Raw genomic sequence first — 17766 nt, 5'->3', positions numbered from 1 at the left:
TGTTCAGTCACCTTCTCAAAGAACTCGATAAGGTTTGTGAGGCATGACCTACCCTTTACAAAGCCATGCTGACTATCCCTGATCATATTATTCCTATCTAGATGATTATAAATCTTGTCTCTTATAATCCCCTCCATGACTTTACCCACTACAGACGTGAGGCTCACCGGTCTATAGTTGCCGGGGTTGTCTCTGCTCCCCTTTTTGAACAAAGGGACCACATTTGCTATCCTCCAGTCCTCTGGCACTATTCCTGTAGCCAATGATGACATAAAAATCAAAGCCAAAGGTCCAGCAATCTCTTCCCTGGCCTCCCAGAGAATCCTAGGATAAATCCCATCAGGCCCCGGGGACTTATCTATTTTCAGCCTGTCCAGAATTGCCAACACCTCTTCCCTACGTACCTCAATGCCATCTATTCTAATAGCCTGGGTCTCAGCATTCTCCTCCACAACTTCTTTTTCCTGAGTGAATACTGACGAAAAATATTCATTTAGTATCTCGCCTATCTCTTCAGACTCCACACGCAACTTCCCATCCCTGTCCTTGACTGGTCCTACTCTTACCCTAGTCATTCGCTTATTCCTGACATACCTATAGAAAGCTTTTGGGTTTTCCTTGATCCTACCTGCCAAATACTTCTCCTGTCCCCACCTTGCTCGTCTTAGCTCTCTCTTTAGATCCTTCCTCGCTACCTTGTAACTATCCATCGCCCCAACTGAAACTTCACACCTCATCTTCACATAGGCCTCCTTCTTCCTCTTAACAAGAGATTCCACTTCTTTGGTAAACCACGGTTCCCTCGCTCTAAGCCTTCCTCCCTGCCTGACCGGTACGTACTTATCAAGAACATGCAGTAGCTGATCCTTGAACAAGCTCCACTTATCCAGTGTGCCCAACACTTTCCGTCTACTTCTCCAACCTATCCCCCCCCAAGTCACGTCTAATGGCATCATAATTGCCCTTCCCCCAGCTATAACTCTTGCCCTGCGGTGTATACCTATCCCTTTCCATCACTAGCGTAAACGTCACCGAATTGTGGTCACTGTCCCCAAAGTGCTCTCCTACCTCCAAATCCAACACCTGGCCAGGTTCATTACCCAAAACCAAATCCAACGTGGCCTCGCCTCTTGTTGGCCTGTCAACATATTGTGTGAGGAAACCCTCCTGCACACACTGTACAAAAAACGACCCATCTAATGTACTCGAACTATATCTTTTCCAGTCAATATTTGGAAAGTTAAAGTCTCCCATAATAACTACCCTGTTACTCTCGCTCTTATCCAGGATCATCCTCGCCATCCTTTCCTCTACATCCCTAGAACTATTTGGAGGCCTATAGAAAACTCCCAACAGGGTGACCTCTCCTTTCCTGTTTCTAACCTCAGCCCATACTACCTCGGAAGATGAGTCCCCATCTAGCATCCTCTCCGCCACCGTAATATTGCTCTTGACTAGCAGCGCCACACCTCCCCCTCTTTTGCCTCCTTCTCTGAGCTTACTAAAACACCTAAACCCCGGAACCTGCAACATCCATTCCTGTCCCTGCTCTAGCCATGTCTCCGAAATGGCCAGAACATCGAAGTCCCAGATACCAACCCATGCTGCCAGTTCCCCTACCTTATTTCGTATACTCCTGGCATTGAAGTAGACACACTTCAAACCACCTACCTGCACACTGGCCCCCTCCTGCGACGTCAAATCTGTGCTCCTGACCTCTATACTCTCATTCTCCCGTCCCCTAAAACTACAATCCAGGTTCCCATGCCCCTGCTGCATTAGTTTAAACCCCGCCAGAGAGCACGAACAAATCTCCTCCAGGATATTTGTGCCCCTCAGGTTCAGATGTAGACCATCCTGTCTGTAGAGGTTCCACCTTCCCCAGAAAGAGCCCAAGTTATCCAGAAATCTGAATCCCTCCCGCCTGCACCATCCCTGTAGCCACGTGTTTAATTGCTCTCTCTCCCTATTCCTCATCTCATTATCACGTGGCACGGGCAACAACCCAGAGATAACAACTCTGTTTGTTCTAGTTCTGAGCTTCCATCCTAGCTCCCTGAAAGCCTGCCTGACATCCTTGTCCCCTTTCCTACCTATGTCGTTAGTGCCAATGTGGACCACGACTTGGGGCTGCTCCCCCTCCCCCTTAAGGACTCGGAAAACATGATCCGAGACATCACGTACCCTTGCACCTGGGAGGCAACATACCAAACGTGAGTCTCTCACGCTCCCACAAAATCTCCTATCTGTGCCCCTGACTATCGAGTCCCCAATTACTAATGCTCTGCTCCTCTCCCCCCTTCCCTTCTGAGCAACAGGGACAGACTCCGTGCCAGAGGCCCGTACCTCATTGCTTACCCCTGGTAAGTCCCCCCCCCCCCCACAAGTATCCAAAGCGGTATACTTGTTTCTCAGGGGAATGACCGCAGGGGATCCCTGCACTGACTGCTTCTTCCCGGTCCCTCTTACAGTTACCCATCTATCTCCAATCTTTGGTGTAACTAATTCCCTGAAGCTGCTATCTATGACTCCCTCTGCCTCCCGAATGATCCGAAGTTCTTCCAACTCCAGCTCCAATTCCCTAACTCGGTCTTGGAGGAGCTGGAGATGGCAGCACTTCCTGCAGGTATAATCAGCAGGGACACTAATGGCATCCTTCACCTCAAACATCCTGCAGGAGGAACATTCCCTGCCATCCCTCTAACTTTCAACCAAGATCTGGCTAACAACTAAATTAAAAAAAATAATAATAATAATAATCATACAATATGGTACTTACCTCACACCAATGGGTTTTATTATTAGGTTAGAGGAGGCGGGCGGGTGGGAGACACTACACGTGTAGTGTCTCGGGTTTCCTCCCCACCAGAATTTATTGGTGAGGGACTTCCCAGAAGTCAGCGGGTCGAACTTCCTGTTCCCGCCTTAAAAAATATAAAATTAAAAAACAATACAACAGCAGCAAAGAGGAACAGAAACGGGACCAGGTAAGTGTTTACTTAAATACTCACCCAGCAGCAGCCCCCGTACTCTGCTCCCGCTGAAACTCCAATGATGCACCATAGAAAGCATCCTATCGGGCTGCATCACAGCCTGGTATGGCAACTGCTCGGCCCAGGACCGCAAGAAACTTCAGAGAGTCGTGAACACCGCCCAGTCCATCACACCAACCTGCCTCCCATCCATTGACTCCATCTACACCTCCCGCTGCCTGGGGAAAGCGGGCAGCATAATCAAAGATCCCTCCCACCCGGCTTACTCACTCTTCCAACTTCTTCCATCGGGCAGGAGATACAGAAGTCTGAGAACACGCACGAACAGACTCAAAAACAGCTTCTTCCCCACTGTCACCAGACTCCTAAATGACCCTCTTATGGACTGACCTTATTAACACTACACCCTGTATGCTTCATCCGATGCCAGTGCTTATGTAGTTACATTGTACATGTTGTGTTGCCCTATTATGTATTTTCTTTTATTCCCTTTTCTTCTAATGTACTTAATGATCTGTTGAGCTGCTCGCAGAAAAATACTTTTCACTGTACCTCGGTACACGTGACAATAAACAAATCCAATCCAATCTCTTTATTGGAGAGCTTTTTCCAAGCATGGAGAGATTAGAGGAGAAGTTTAAGTTACCGGGTGGGGACGGATTTCGGTACCTACAGGTACGTGGCTTTGTCCGGAGGCATGTTCCAAGCTTCCCTCACTTCCCTCTCAGGGGACTGCAGGACAAGGTGATGTCAAAAACAGACGTAGGGGAGGGGAGGGTCTCGGAAATATATAAGGAATTGATGAAGTGGGAAGGAGTCCCAATCGGGGAGTTTAAGAGGAAGTGGGAGGAAGAGTTAGGAGGGGAGTTGGAAGTCGGACTATGGGAAAAGGCCTTGAGGAGTATCAATTCATCCTCGTCGTGTGCCAGGCTTGGCCTGATCTAGTTCAAAGTGGTCCATAGGGCTTATGTGACTGTGGCCCAGATGAGTAGGTTTTTTGAGGAGGTGGAGGACAGGTGTGGGAGGTGCAAGGGAAGTCCGGCGAATCACGTATACGTGTTTTGGGCATGTCCGAAGCTGAGGGGATTCTGGCAGGGATTTGTGGACGTCATGTCAGAGGTCATGGAAGGGAGGGTTACTCCGAGTCCAGAGATGGCAATATTTGTATTTGGGGTGTTGGAAGATCCGGGGACCCAAGAGGGGAGAAAAGGCCAACGTTTTGGCCTTTGCCTCCCTGGTGGTCCGGAGACGGATTTTGCTGGGATGGAGGGACTCTGAGCCTCAAGTCAGGGGTGTGGGTCAACGACATGGCAAGGTTTCTCAGGCTGGAGAAGATTAAGTTCGCCTTAAGAGGTTCAATTCAGGGGTTCGCTCGGAGGTGGCAGCCATTCATCGACTTCTTTAAGGACAACTGACCGTCAGCAGAAGGGGTGGGGGGGAAGGGAGGCATGGCATTGTAGAATAAGGATAGGGAATCTAATATATAGGCAGTCAGGAGGTAGGGCGGGGAGGAAGTTGGGTATACTATTGTGATGTTGTTGCGTGTGTCTGACCGCTCTGTTGTTTAGACTGTTTAAATGTTAAAATTATAAATGCTTCAATAAAATGTTTTCTTAAAAAAAAGAAATGTCACCCACATTATGAATTCCTTAAGCAACAATTCATTTACAATATTTCATTGCACATGGGCAACACTGTGGTTAGCACTGCTGCCTCACAGCGCCATGGACCTGGGTTCAATTCCGTCCTCGGCTGACTGTCTGTGTGAAGTTCGCACTTTCTCCCCGTGTCTGCGTGGGTTTCCTCCGGGTGCACTGGTTTTCTCCCACAGTCCAAAGATGTGCAGGTTGGGCGGATTGGCCATGCTAAAATTGCCCCTTAATGGCCAAGAGGTTGGGTGGGGTTACTGGGTTACGGGCATGGGGTGGAGGTGTGGGCTTGGGGAGGGTGCTCTTTCAAAGGGCCAGTGCAGACTCGATGTGCCGAATGGCCTCCTTCTGCACTAAATTCTATGACTGCTTGCTTGCATCCTCGTTCAGAGTTTCTGCAACTTTATCTGTGTTTTGTCATAAAGTAGCTGGCATCTCTTCACCCCCACATATTCCCAACAGCATATGAAGTAAGAAAAACATCTTTTTTAAATCATGCTCTTCGGTGGAAGAAACAAGTAAAATAGCCAAGGAAAAAGGTGATTTCTGATAGGAGAAGCAGAAAATGGTGGAAACATTCAGTAAGTCAGTGGCAATCGGTGGAGATCTGCTACGTCACTGGTATGTGTTTACCTTTGTGTTTGGCAAATTGGATCGTTATATCAACAGTGTTTAGGTGAAAACACTGAGCTTCAGTGCAACCGCGATGAGCAATAAAAAATGGCCGTGCGCATATGGGAACACGTCCCCAGTCACAAGAGGGCGCTAACATAGATGTAGATTATCAGGCCCTGGGGACTTCAATCCCATCAATTTCCCAACACCATTTCCCTACTAAGACTGATTTCCCACTTCGTCCCTTTTACTAAATCCTGTTCCCCACAACATTTCTGTTATGCTATACAGAAATGTAGCAGAACATATACATGAAATATGGTTTCAGTAAGTGAAGAAAAATTGATTTTGAACTGTAGAAATGATGCGAGACCGCAAGAACAGAGAAAGGTTTAAATCTGCAAAAAAAGCTGTTGAAATGGACAAAGAAAAACAGACAGAAGCTGAGCAGACTTGCTCAGGAAGGCACACGGGAAGCTTCAAATCTACTTAAAGCTACTAAAAATAGGAAAATCACTGGGCTGCATGAAAAGGATAAAGGAACTGCAAAGACTGCAAGTAAATATTGAGAAAGTACAAATGGCAACAGTAAAAACATTTAACAGTAAATGGCAACACGTGCGAGCGAGGTGAGGAACAGGGAGAGAGTGCAGTTTAACACGTGGCTACAGGGATGGTGTAGGAGGCAGGGTTTCAGTTACTTGGATAATTGGAGCACATTCTGGGGAAGGTGGAACCTGTACAAACAGGATGGGTTACACCTGAACCAGAGGGGCACCAATATCCTTGGAGGGAAATTTGCTACAGCTCTTCGGGGGGTTTAAACTAATTTGGCGGGGGGATGGGAAACTGATTTGTAGTCCAGGAGATAGCTTTGCTGGAGTTCACTCAGTTGAGTGAAGTGCAGTACTGAGGAAAGTACCAAGGTCACCAAGAGTAAACCTGCAGGCATGAAGGTGGTTTGAAGTGTGTCTACTTCAATGCGAGGAGCATCTGGAATAAGGTTGGTGAGCTTGAAACATGGATTGGTACCTGGGACTACGGTGTTGTGGCCATTACGGAGACATGGATAGAACAGGGGCAGGAATGGTTGTTGGAGGTTCCGGGATTTAGATGTTTCAGTAAGATTAGGGAAGATGGTAAAAGAGGTGGAGGAAGGTGGTAAAAGAAGTGGAGGAGTTGCATTGTTAATCAAGGATAGTATAATGGCTCCAGAAAGGCAGTTTGAGGAGGATCTGTCTACTGAGGTAGTGTGGGCTGAAGTTAGAAATAGGAAAGTGGCGGTCACTTTGTTAGGAGTTTTCTACAGGCCCCCAAACAGTAACAGAGATGTGGAGGGAAAGATTGCAATGCAGATTTTGGATAGGTGCAGTAGTCACAGGGTAGTTGTCATGGGTGACTTTAACTTTCCAAATATTGATTGGAACCACTATAATTAGAATTGTTTGGATGGGGCTGTTTTTATCCAGTGTGTGCAGGAGGGTTTCCTCACACAAAATGTTGATAGACCGACATGAGGTGGGGCCACATTGCATTTGGTACTGGGTAATGAACCAGGCCAAGTGTTAGATTTGGTTGTGGGAGAGCACTTTGGAGATAGTGACCACAATTCGGTGACTTTCACTATAGCAATGGAGAGGGATAGGAACATACGGCTGGGCAAGGTTTATAACTGGGGGAAGGGTAATTACGGTGCGATTAGACAAGAATTAGGGAGCATACGATGGAAACAGGAACTGGCAGGGATAAGCACAATTGAGATGTGGAGCTTGTTCAAGGAGCAAATACTGCATGTCCTTGATATGTATGTCCCTGTCAGGCAGGGAGGAAATGGTCGAGTGAGGGAACCATGGTTTACAAAAGAGGTTGAATGTCTTGTCAAGAGGAAGAAGGGGGCTTATGTAAGGATGAGAAAACAAGGTTCAGTTATGGCACTTGAGGGATACAAGATAGCTAGGAAGGAGCTCAAGAAAGGGCTTAGGAGAACTAGGAGGGGCATGATAAGTCCTTGGTGGGTAGGATCAAGGACAACCCCAAGGCTTTTTACACTTATATGAGGAATAAAGGAATGACCAAGCTGAAGTTAGGGTCGGTCAAGGACAGTAGTGGGAACGTGTGCATGGAATCTGAAGATATAGGAGAGGCCCTAAATGAATACTTTTCTTCAGTGTTCACAAAGGAGAGGGGCCATGTTGTTGAGGAGGATAGTGCGATACAGGCTGGTAGGCTGGAGGAGGTAGATATTCTGAAGGAAGATGTGTTAGAAATTTTGAGAAGCCTGAGGATAGATAAGTCCCCTGGGCCTGATGGGATATATCCTAGGATTCTTTGGGAGGCGAGGGATGAGATTGTAGAGCCTTTGGCTTTGATCATTATGTCCTCACTGTCTACAGGAATAGTGCCAGAAGACTGGGGAAAGGCGAATGTTGTCCTCTTGTTCAAGAAAGGGAATAGGTATAACCCTGGGAATTATAGGCCGATTAGTCTCACTTCGGTCATCGGTAAATTATTGGAAAGTGTCCTGAGGAATAGGATTTATGATCATTTGGAAAGATACAGCTTAATCCAGGATAGTCAACATGGATTTGTGAGAAGTCAGTCTTGCCTCACAAGTTTGATTGTATTCTTTGAGGAGGTAACTAAGTACATAGATGAAGGTAGAGCAGTTGATGTCGTATACATGGATTTTAGTAAGGCATTTGATAAGGTGCCCCATGGTCGGCTTATGCAGAAAATAAGGAGGCATGGCATAGAGGGAAATTTGGCCGATTGGATCAGTAACTGGTTATCATATTGAAGACAGTGGGTGGTGGTAAATGGTAAATTTTCATCCTGGAGCCCAGTTACCAGCGGTGTACCACAGGGATCAGTGCTGGGTCCTCTGCTATTTGTGATTTTTATCAATGACTTGGATGATGGAGTTGAAGGTTGGGTTAGTAAATTTGCTAATGACACCAAGATTGGTGGAGTCGTGGATGAGGTGGAGGGCTATTGTAGGCTGCAAAGAGACATTGATAGGATGCAGAGCTGGGCTGAAAAGTGGCAGATGGAGTTTAACCCTGATAAGTGTGAGGTGATTCATTTTGGTCGGACAAATTTGAATGGCTAACGGTAGGGTTCTGAAGAACGTGGAGGAGCAGAGAGATCTCAGAGTTCATGTCCATAGATCTCTCAAAGTTGTCACCCAAGTGGATAGAGCCGTGAAGAAAGCCTATAGTGTGTTAGCATTTATTAACAGGGGGATTGAGTTTAAGAGCCGTGAGGTTATGCTGCAACTGTACAAGACCTTGGTTAGACCACATTTGGAATATTGTGTGCAGTTCTGGTTACCTCATTATAAGAAGGAAGTGGAAACATTGGAAAGGGTGCAAAGGAGATTTACCAGGATGCTGCCTGGATTGGTGGGTGGGTCTTATGAGGAAAGGTTGAAGGAGCTATGGCTTTTCTCATTGGAGCGAAGGAGGATGAGAGGTGACTTAATTGAGGTGTATAAGATGATGAGAAGGATAGGTAGAGTGGACGTTCAGCGACTTGTTCCTCGGGTGGATGTAGCTGTTACAAGGGGGCATAACTAGAAGGTTCATGGTGGAAGATATAGGAGGGATGTCAGAGGTTGGTTCTTTACTCAGAGTGGTTGGGGCGTGGAATGCACTCCCAGCTATGATAGTGGAGTTGGACACTTTCGGAACTTTCAAGTGGTTATTGGATAGGCATATGGAGTGCACTAGAATGATTGGGAGTCGGTTGTTTTGATCTTAGTTTCAGACTGATTCGGCACAACATCGTGGGCCGAAGGACCTGTACTGTCCTGTACAGTTCTGTGTTCTATGTGCTGTTCAGTTCTATGTTCTGTGTAAATGTTCTACTCGCATCTCCAATAACATTGGGTGGTGATGTTTGGCAAAACTGGCAGTCTTTCCACTTACAATGGGAAAACAATGAGGTTGCAATCGATTTATTAACGCTTGAACTGATCAAAGTAGACCTACTTCTAACACTACTGGAAACTGACTACTACAAAGTATATGTCACCCTAAGTTTAACTAATGAGCAAAGACAACAGACAGCAGAGATTCTGAATGTCTTATCATAGATTATCATAGAATTTACAGTGCAGAAGGAGGCCATTCGGCCCATCGAGTCTGCACCGGCTCTTGGAAAGAGCACCCTACCCAAGGTCAACACCGCCACCCTATCCCCATAACCCAGTAACCCCACCCAACACTAAGGGCAATTTTGGACACTAAGGGCAATTTATCATGGCCAATCCACCTAACCTGCACATCTTTGGACTGTGGGAGGAAACCGGAGCACCTGGAGGAAACCCACGCACACACGGGGAGGATGTGCAGACTCCGCACAGACAGTGACCCAAGCCGGAATCGAACCAGGGACCCTGGAGCTGTGAAGCAATTGTGCTATCCACAAGGCTACCGTGCTGTCTTGAAAACACATTTTGAACCCTCAGTGAATGTTACATATGGATGTTATGTATTCAGCACTGAGTTCAGAGTGAGGGCGAGACCATTGAATGAAACGTGACTGCTGTCATGTAACCACCACATTCATGTGAATTCAGAAAGCTAAAAGGTTAAAGATAGTTAAGTCATAGGTGTATGAGATCCCTCTGATAGCAAGTCTACTGAAATATGAAAAGCTGATGCTAAAAAAGTAATAAAACGTGTGTCAAAAGCTGTAGAATGTCATCTAGATCATATGCATGGCAGAACAGACCAGTGATGCATTATGCTTAGAAGCAGTCCAGGGGAAATCGCAGACAAAGGAAAGCATGCAAACCCTGTGGAGGACAGCATGCACAGGAAAAAAAGGATTGCCCAGAATGGGACAAGCAGCGTTTTAAAACCAAAGAGCAGAATAATTTTGCTAAATGTAAACTTGGGACATGTGTAGAGAAATGGGGTAGGATTCTTTGTTTGGGAGATTATGTCCTCCCACTGGAGCAGAATCATTCCTGATCTGCACTGGTGCTGGGAGCAGTGCCATGAGCGATTCCATCTTTCTTGCCATGAAAATTTATGTATGCTGTGGAGCTCATTGGATTCTATTCTGAATCCCTCTATCATGCTGCCGCTTTGAGTGGGCAGCCCGATGACGTGATTCGGCAGCTGACTCCCTTGTTCACCATAATGCAAATCCTACCCCCAACTTTATTGCTGAAAAGTAGGGCATCCCCCCCCCCCCCCCCTTCAGTAATCATGTGTGTGACCGACATCACTCCACTGACCCCCTATCAGAAACCCTGCCATCAGGCCTCCATATCCATGACCCCATATCAGAGTGACCCGCCCCACTCATATAAGACACTACCTCCATATCAGAGAATCTCCCCCCCCCCCCCCCCCCCCACCACCCATCCCCATCAGTTGCCGCTACCTGGAAAATTAGAGCACTCCAGGGAGCAACAGTGAGAAATCATGGCTTTTTCACTTAGTTGTCCCTGACACCTGCTGCCTCAGACAGAAATGTATGAAGCAGCAGCCGTTACTTTGTAGAAAGCCAAACCACATCACCAGAGTTTAAACCCCCTCAGATACGTTGATATGAGAGACACGAGGCATGTAGCTCGCTGCCGTCGCCGCTTGCGGACCAAAGCATCAGAATGGGATTGGTGTTTTTGTGCATGGCGGAGAATCTACGCCATGGTCACCTTGATCATAAGTGATGGAAGGGGTAGCATTGTGGAAAGCACAATTGCTTCACAGCTCCAGGGTCCCAGGTTCGATTCCGGCTTAGGTCACTGTCTGTGCGGAGTCTGCACATCCTCCCCGTGTCTACGTGGGTTTCCTCCGGGTGCTCCGGTTTCCTCCCACAGTCCAAAGATGTGCAGGTTAGGTGGATTGGACATGATAAATTGCCCTTAGTGTCTGAAATTGCCTTTAATGTTGGGTGGGGTTACTGGATTATGGGGCTAAGGTGGAGGTGTGGACCTTGGGTGGGATGCTCTTTCCAAAGCCGTGCAGACCCGATGGGCTGAATGGCCTCCTTCTGCACTGTAAAATCTATGAAAAAAAGTGAATGACCAAATATACCGGCGCAACAGCAGGCATCTACCATCATCTAGTGAGGCTGTTGCTTCACTGCAGTCAGCCAGCCAGGAAGAAGGAAACGTACGAGCTGTAATGATTACAGAAGAACCAAGAATACCAGAGATCTTTTTGCTCCTTGAAACTGCAGTGGAATAACAACATTCAACCAAGGCAACAAGGATATGAAATAACACTCTTGGTCCAAAGAACATCACCCAGGCGAACAGCCCACATGATATGAAGACTAATTGGCCCCGATTTTCCAGCCACCCCACCCTGTGGTCTCTCTGTGTAGGTGCTGCCAAGCCATTGAAATATCCATGTTGTGGAGATGCCGGCGTTGGACAGGGGTGAGCACAGTAAGAAGTCTTACAACACCAGGTTAAAGTCAAACAGGTTTGTTTTGATGTCACTCGCTTTTGGAGCGCTGCTCCTTCCTCAGGTGAATGAAGAGGTCTGTTCCAGAAACATATATATAGACAGATTCAAAGTTGCCAGACAGTGCTTGGAATGCGAGCATTAGCAGGTGATTAAATCTTTACAGATCCAGAGATGGGGTAACCCCAGGTTAAAGAGGTGTGAATTGTGTCAAGCCAGGACAGTTGGTAGGATTTCGCAGACCAGATGGTGGGGGTGAATGTTATGTGACATGAATCCCAGGTCCCGGTTGAGGCCGCACTCATGTGTGCGGAACTTGGCTATAAGTTTCTGCTCGGCGATTCTGCAATGTCGCGCGTCCTGAAGGCCGCCTTGGAGAACGCTTCCAGTTGGGGAACACTTCAGCAGTCAAGGGCATTCAGCCTCTGATCTCCGGAGAAGCCCAAAGGATTTAGATGGTCGGCTCATGCAGAAAATAAGGAGGCATGGCATAGAGGGAAATTTGGCCGATTGGATCAGTAACTCTAATCACAAAACCCTGAATTTTAAGTATTCCACCATTGGTGATTGTGCCTTCAGCTGCCCCAGCCCCAGTTTGTTTCGCCCCTCTCTCTTCCTCTATCTCCCTCTTGCTCCCACTTTCTCTTGCTGTTATGCGGTGGATAATGTACTTTAACGCACCTGAAGATTTCTCCACTTTAACCATATTGTTGAATTTAATGATCGATCAACTTTTCAAAACAAAGACCTTAGTAATCGATATTTTAAAAACCTGTACAACTTGTCATATGACATTTCATTATGCTATGTAAAGTTTTCCACACCTTTTGAACCTAATCTCTCATACAGTTCCGGACTCCAATACAGGGTTCCACCCAGATTCACCGCACCTCCTAGCTGATGTGAACCACACCTCCTTCCAAAGTAGGCCTGACTCCATGAAAATTGCAGGGCGTCATAAATAGATTCAGGAATGTTGGGCCGGCTGGATCTATGCTTGTAATCTGTGTCTGTTAATTCTGGTCTCCAATATTTATCCCTGAATAAACAACATGAAAAGAACAGATTGACCGGGCATTATCACATAATTGTTTGTGGGAGCTTGCTGTGCACAACTTGGCTCCCACACATCCTATGTAACTACAGTGACTTCAAAAGTGTTTCATTGGCTGTAAAGTGTATTGAGACATCCAGTGGTCATGAAATGCACCAGGCAAACACACATCTTCCTTCTTTTCTTTTGTCCAGCTTTCTTTTGAATGTATCCTTCTGAACAAGCGTGAATCATGCATGGTCTGTTCCATTTGTTTTGTGAAATAAATGTTGGCGAGCCTCACCTTGGAAAGTTTGGCAAAGCCCTCTGAGGACGGAACATTGCATTGATCATTCAGTGGCCCTTTCTTTTAGGCCTCCCAGTGCGAACAGGGCTTTCAAACTGCTTGCTGAATCATAGAATTTACAGTGCAGAAGGAGGCCATTCGTTCCATCAAGTCTGCACCGGCCCTTGGAAAGAGCACCCTACCCAAGCCCACACGTCCACCATATACCCACACCTCCACCCTACCCCAGTAACCCGACCCCACCTCTTTGGACACTAAGGGCAATTGATCATGGCCGATCCACCTACCCGCAGGCATCTTTGTGGAGAAAACCGGAGCACCTGGAGGAAACCCACGCAGGCACGGGGAGAACATGCAGACTCCGCACAGACAGTGACCCAAGCCGGGAATCAAACCTGGGACACTGGAGCTGTGAAGGAACAATACTAACCATTGTGCTACTATGCTGGGTTATGGTTTCTTTGCGAGCATTTGGAACAATTTATTCCTGTTCCCTACCCTCTTTCAGAAGAAAAAAATCAGCACACCGTTAAAAGTTGCAATGAAAATGTTATCATTATTAAGTGATGAGTGGTTCCGAACCAGACTGGAAGCTCCATTTGAATATATAGTTGAAACGATCTCCGAAGTGACAGCAAGATTGATAATTTCCGAGTGCATCGCTGTTGTTTGTGGGACTCCCTGCCTGAGGACTGGCTGCAAGCAATTTCTCCTATAACATTGCAGAAAATCAAAGTTCCAGTGATGGTATCAGAAGCACCCTGAATACACCAATGACCGATTAAATCCTCACCAATGTTTCTTTTACGAGTGAAAACGTGTTGCCTCATCCTTATTGCCAGGATTTGAAAAAAGATAATTTCACTGTAAGTCTCTGAAAATATTTCACGTCAACGGATGTGTTAATCTTGGCAACTTGCTAGCGATTTTAAGACATTATACTGGACTGATTTTGCTGCAAGTGCCTTACGTCAGCTCAAGTCCTGTTCAGCCATCATCACTCGTGCTCACTAACCTACATTGCCTCCGTTCGTGATTTAAAAATTCTTTGCCGGAATTCTCCAGCCGTTGGGAATCCTTTCTCCTGCCAGCAGCGCACCACCAGCCGCGGGTTCTCCAGCGTCATGGGGAATTCCCATTGACAAGTGTCGGGATGAGAAAATGCCGTCGCCAGCGAACGGTGCTTCGCGGCTGGGGGGTTGGAGAATCCCGCCCCTACTGTTTGTTTTCAAATCCCTCCATAGCCTTGCCCCATGTATGCCTTCAATCTCCTCCAGACCCATAACCCTTGGAGTCTCTGCACTCTAATTCTGGCCCCTTGAGCATCCTGGATTTTTGTTATTCCAACTTTGATGGCTGTGCCTTCAGCGACCTCATCCCTAAGACGAGGAATTACCTCCCTAAACCCCTCTGTGTCTCTCCTTGCTTTCGTCCTTTTAACATCTCCTTAAAGTCCAACTCTCTGACCAAAATTTTGGACCTAATATCTCGCGTGACTCAGCACCATACTGTATTTTATTTAAAATGCACCTGTAAAGCGACTTGGAATGCTTTATACATTAAAAGGTGCTATATAGATATAAAATATAAATGTCGCCACAGTCCCATAGGCCACTCTCCCCTTTGAGATCTGACTGGTGGTGATTTAACTTGCTGATCACCACACCTCGGGTGAGGGACAAGGTTGAGAAGGTGGGGGGCTTCATGGATAACCTCAGCCGGTATGGGGATTGAACCCACGCTGTTGGCATTGCTCCACATCATGGGCCAGCCGTCTAGTCAACTGAACTAACCAATTATAAGCTGTTGTTGTGACTGCCCCGTACAAAACTACATCTGAATTGAACTAAAATGCAATAAAGTGTAAACACAGTGGATAGTGCAGTTAATACTCCTTACTGCAAGAATGCACTCTGATCAGCACCGAGCATAAATCAATGTTGTACTGACCTCACTTGAACTGAATGAGAGTTCAATGATTATAGTAGAATCAATGAAGATTCATATTCGAGCAGCCACATTGTTGCATGATTCCAACTCCAAGGCTGGTGCAGTGCAGTAACTCTGAACTCTTCATTGCCACAGTTGAATCAAGATCCACCTGCTCTTGCAATTGACCAGTGTAGCGCACAAAGACTCCGTGAGACGAATAGAGTGAAGTCGATGAGGCTTTATTAAGCGTGTCTGTTCCCCCGCAGGCCATTCTACTATCGAGCTGCGGGGAACAGACACGCTTAATAAAGCCTCATCGACTTCACTCTCTTCGTCTCACGGAGTCTTTGTGCGCTACACTCCGGCTTCTTATACTCCGCCTTCAGGGCGGAGCTAGAGGTCAACGGCCAACCAGGACCCGGGATCTGTCAGCCAATGACATTAGGGCTTCCAGTCCCACATGACCCCCAATACATACTACCACATTCACCCCTTGTCAAAAATGAACCCGGCGGGGTGATGCTTCGTATGGTGGTAAGGGTTTACAGGGCTGGTCCTGGGAGGAAAACATTCACATGGCAATACAGTATTGTACAATTTTGTCCTGTTTCAACTATTTACAGAAGGTATCGGGAGAAAAGCAAAATGTTCTTGTGAAAAGTCCATATATTGATTTAGATCGATGCCACGAGTCGGTCAGGCGGTCTGGTCGTCCGTGTCGATCGCCTCGGCCCCGGGGGTGGTGGTGGTGCTTGTACCGGTGTTGTCGTCTCCGGGAGCCTTACGGTTTCAGCTTGGGCTTTATTCTTGGTCGGGCCTGAGGGGAGGGGAACCGATCCTCCTGGGAAGGGGGCAGTCGCGGGGTGCGGCGGTGGCAGGAAGGGGGGGGGGTTGGGTGAATGGTGTCGGGGGGGTGTGTGTGTTGCCGGCGGGCGCCAGATCTCGCAGGGAGACCGTGTCCTGTTGGCCGTCGGGGTACTCCACGTAAGCATACTGCGGGTTCGCGTGGAGGAGGTGAACCCTTTCGACCAACGGGTCCGCCTTATGTGCCCGCACATGCTTTCGGAGCAAGATGGGTCCTGGGGCCGCCAGCCAGGTCGGCAGCGACGTTCCAGAGGAGGACCTCCTAGGGAAGACAAGGAGACGCTCATGAGGCGTTTGATTAGTGCTCGTACATAATAGCGACCGGATGGAGTGGAGAGCGTCCGGGAGGACCTCCTGCCACCGTGAAACTGGGAGGTCCCTGGACCGTAGGGCCAGGAGGACGGTCTTCCAGACCGTGCCGTTCTCCCTCTCTACTTGCCCGTTCCCCCGGGGGTTGTAGCTGGTCGTCCTGCTTGAGGCTATGCCCTTGCTGAGCAGGAACTGGCGCAGCTCGTCACTCATGAAAGAGGACCCCCTGTCGCTGTGGACGTATGCGGGGCAACCGAACAGTGTGAAGATGGTGTTCAGGGCTTTAATGACTGTGGCCGCGGTCATGTCAGAGCAGGGAATGGCGAATGGGAAGCAGGAGTATTCGTCCACCACATTAAGAAAGTATGTGTTGCAGTCGGTGGAGGGGAGGGGCCCGTCGATGGCGCGCATCGTGGCCTTTGCGATATCCGCATTGATGCGGCTGAAGGCCTGGCAAGCCTCTGTCGACAGAGGGAAGGTCGTGGTCTGTATTAGGGGGCGGGCCTTGTCTGCGTACTGGGGGACCCACTGGGCGTAGTATGAAAAAAACCCCAGGCAGCATTTCAGGGCTTTTGGGCAGTGCGGGAGGGGGAATTCCATGAGGGCGCGCATACGTTCGGGGTCGGGGCCTATTATCCCATTGCGCACTACGTAGCCCAGAATGGCTAGCCGATTGGTGCTAAAAACGCACTTGTCCTCGTTGTACGTGAGGTTCAAGGCTTTGGCGGTCTGGAGGAATTTTTGGAGGTTGGCGTCGTGGTCCTGCTGGCCGTGGCCGCAGATGGTTACATTGTCGAGATACGGGAACGTGGCCCGCAACCCATGTTGATCAACCATTCGGTCCATCTCCCGTTGGAAGACCGAGACCCCGTTTGTGACGCCAAATGGGACCCTTAGGAAATGGTATAATCGCCCGTCTGCCTCGAAGGCTGTGTACTTGCGGTCACTTGGGCGGATGGGGAGCTGATGGTAGGCGGACTTGAGGTCCATGGTGGAGAAGACTTTATATTGGGCAATCCGATTGACCATGTCGGATATGCGGGGGAGAGGGTACGCGTCTAGTTGTGTGTACCTGTTGATGGTCTGGCTATAGTCTATGACCATCCTTTGTTTCTCCCCTGTCTTCACTACTACCACCTGCGCTCTCCAGGGACTATTGCTGGCCTGGATTATGCCTTCCTTTAGTAGCCGCTGGACTTCGGACCGAATGAAGGTGCGGTCCTGGGCGCTGTACCGTCTGCTCCTAGTGGCGACGGGTTTGCAATCCGGGGTGAGGTTCGCAAACAAGGACGGGGGTTGCACCTTGAGGGTTGCGAGGCCGCAGATAGTGAGTGGGGGTATTGGGCCGCCAAATTTGAACGTAAGGCTCTGTAGATTGCATTGGAAATCTAATCCCAGTAAGGTGGGGGCGCAGAGTTGGGGAAGGACGTTTAATTTGTAGTTTTTGAACTCCCTCCCCTGCACCGTTAAGGTAACTATGCAGAATCCTTGGATCTGTACGGAGTGGGATCCTGCAGCTAGGGAAATCTTTTGTGCGCTGGGATAGGTGGTCAAGGAACAGCGTCTTACCGTGTCGGGGTGGATAAAGCTCTCCGTGCTCCCGGAGTCGACTAGGCATGGTGTCTCGTGGCCGTTTATT

The sequence above is a fragment of the Scyliorhinus torazame genome, chromosome 4, assembly GCF_047496885.1.
Source record: "Scyliorhinus torazame isolate Kashiwa2021f chromosome 4, sScyTor2.1, whole genome shotgun sequence".
Lineage (NCBI taxonomy): Eukaryota > Metazoa > Chordata > Chondrichthyes > Carcharhiniformes > Scyliorhinidae > Scyliorhinus > Scyliorhinus torazame.
This window is presented reverse-complemented; position numbering follows the sequence as displayed.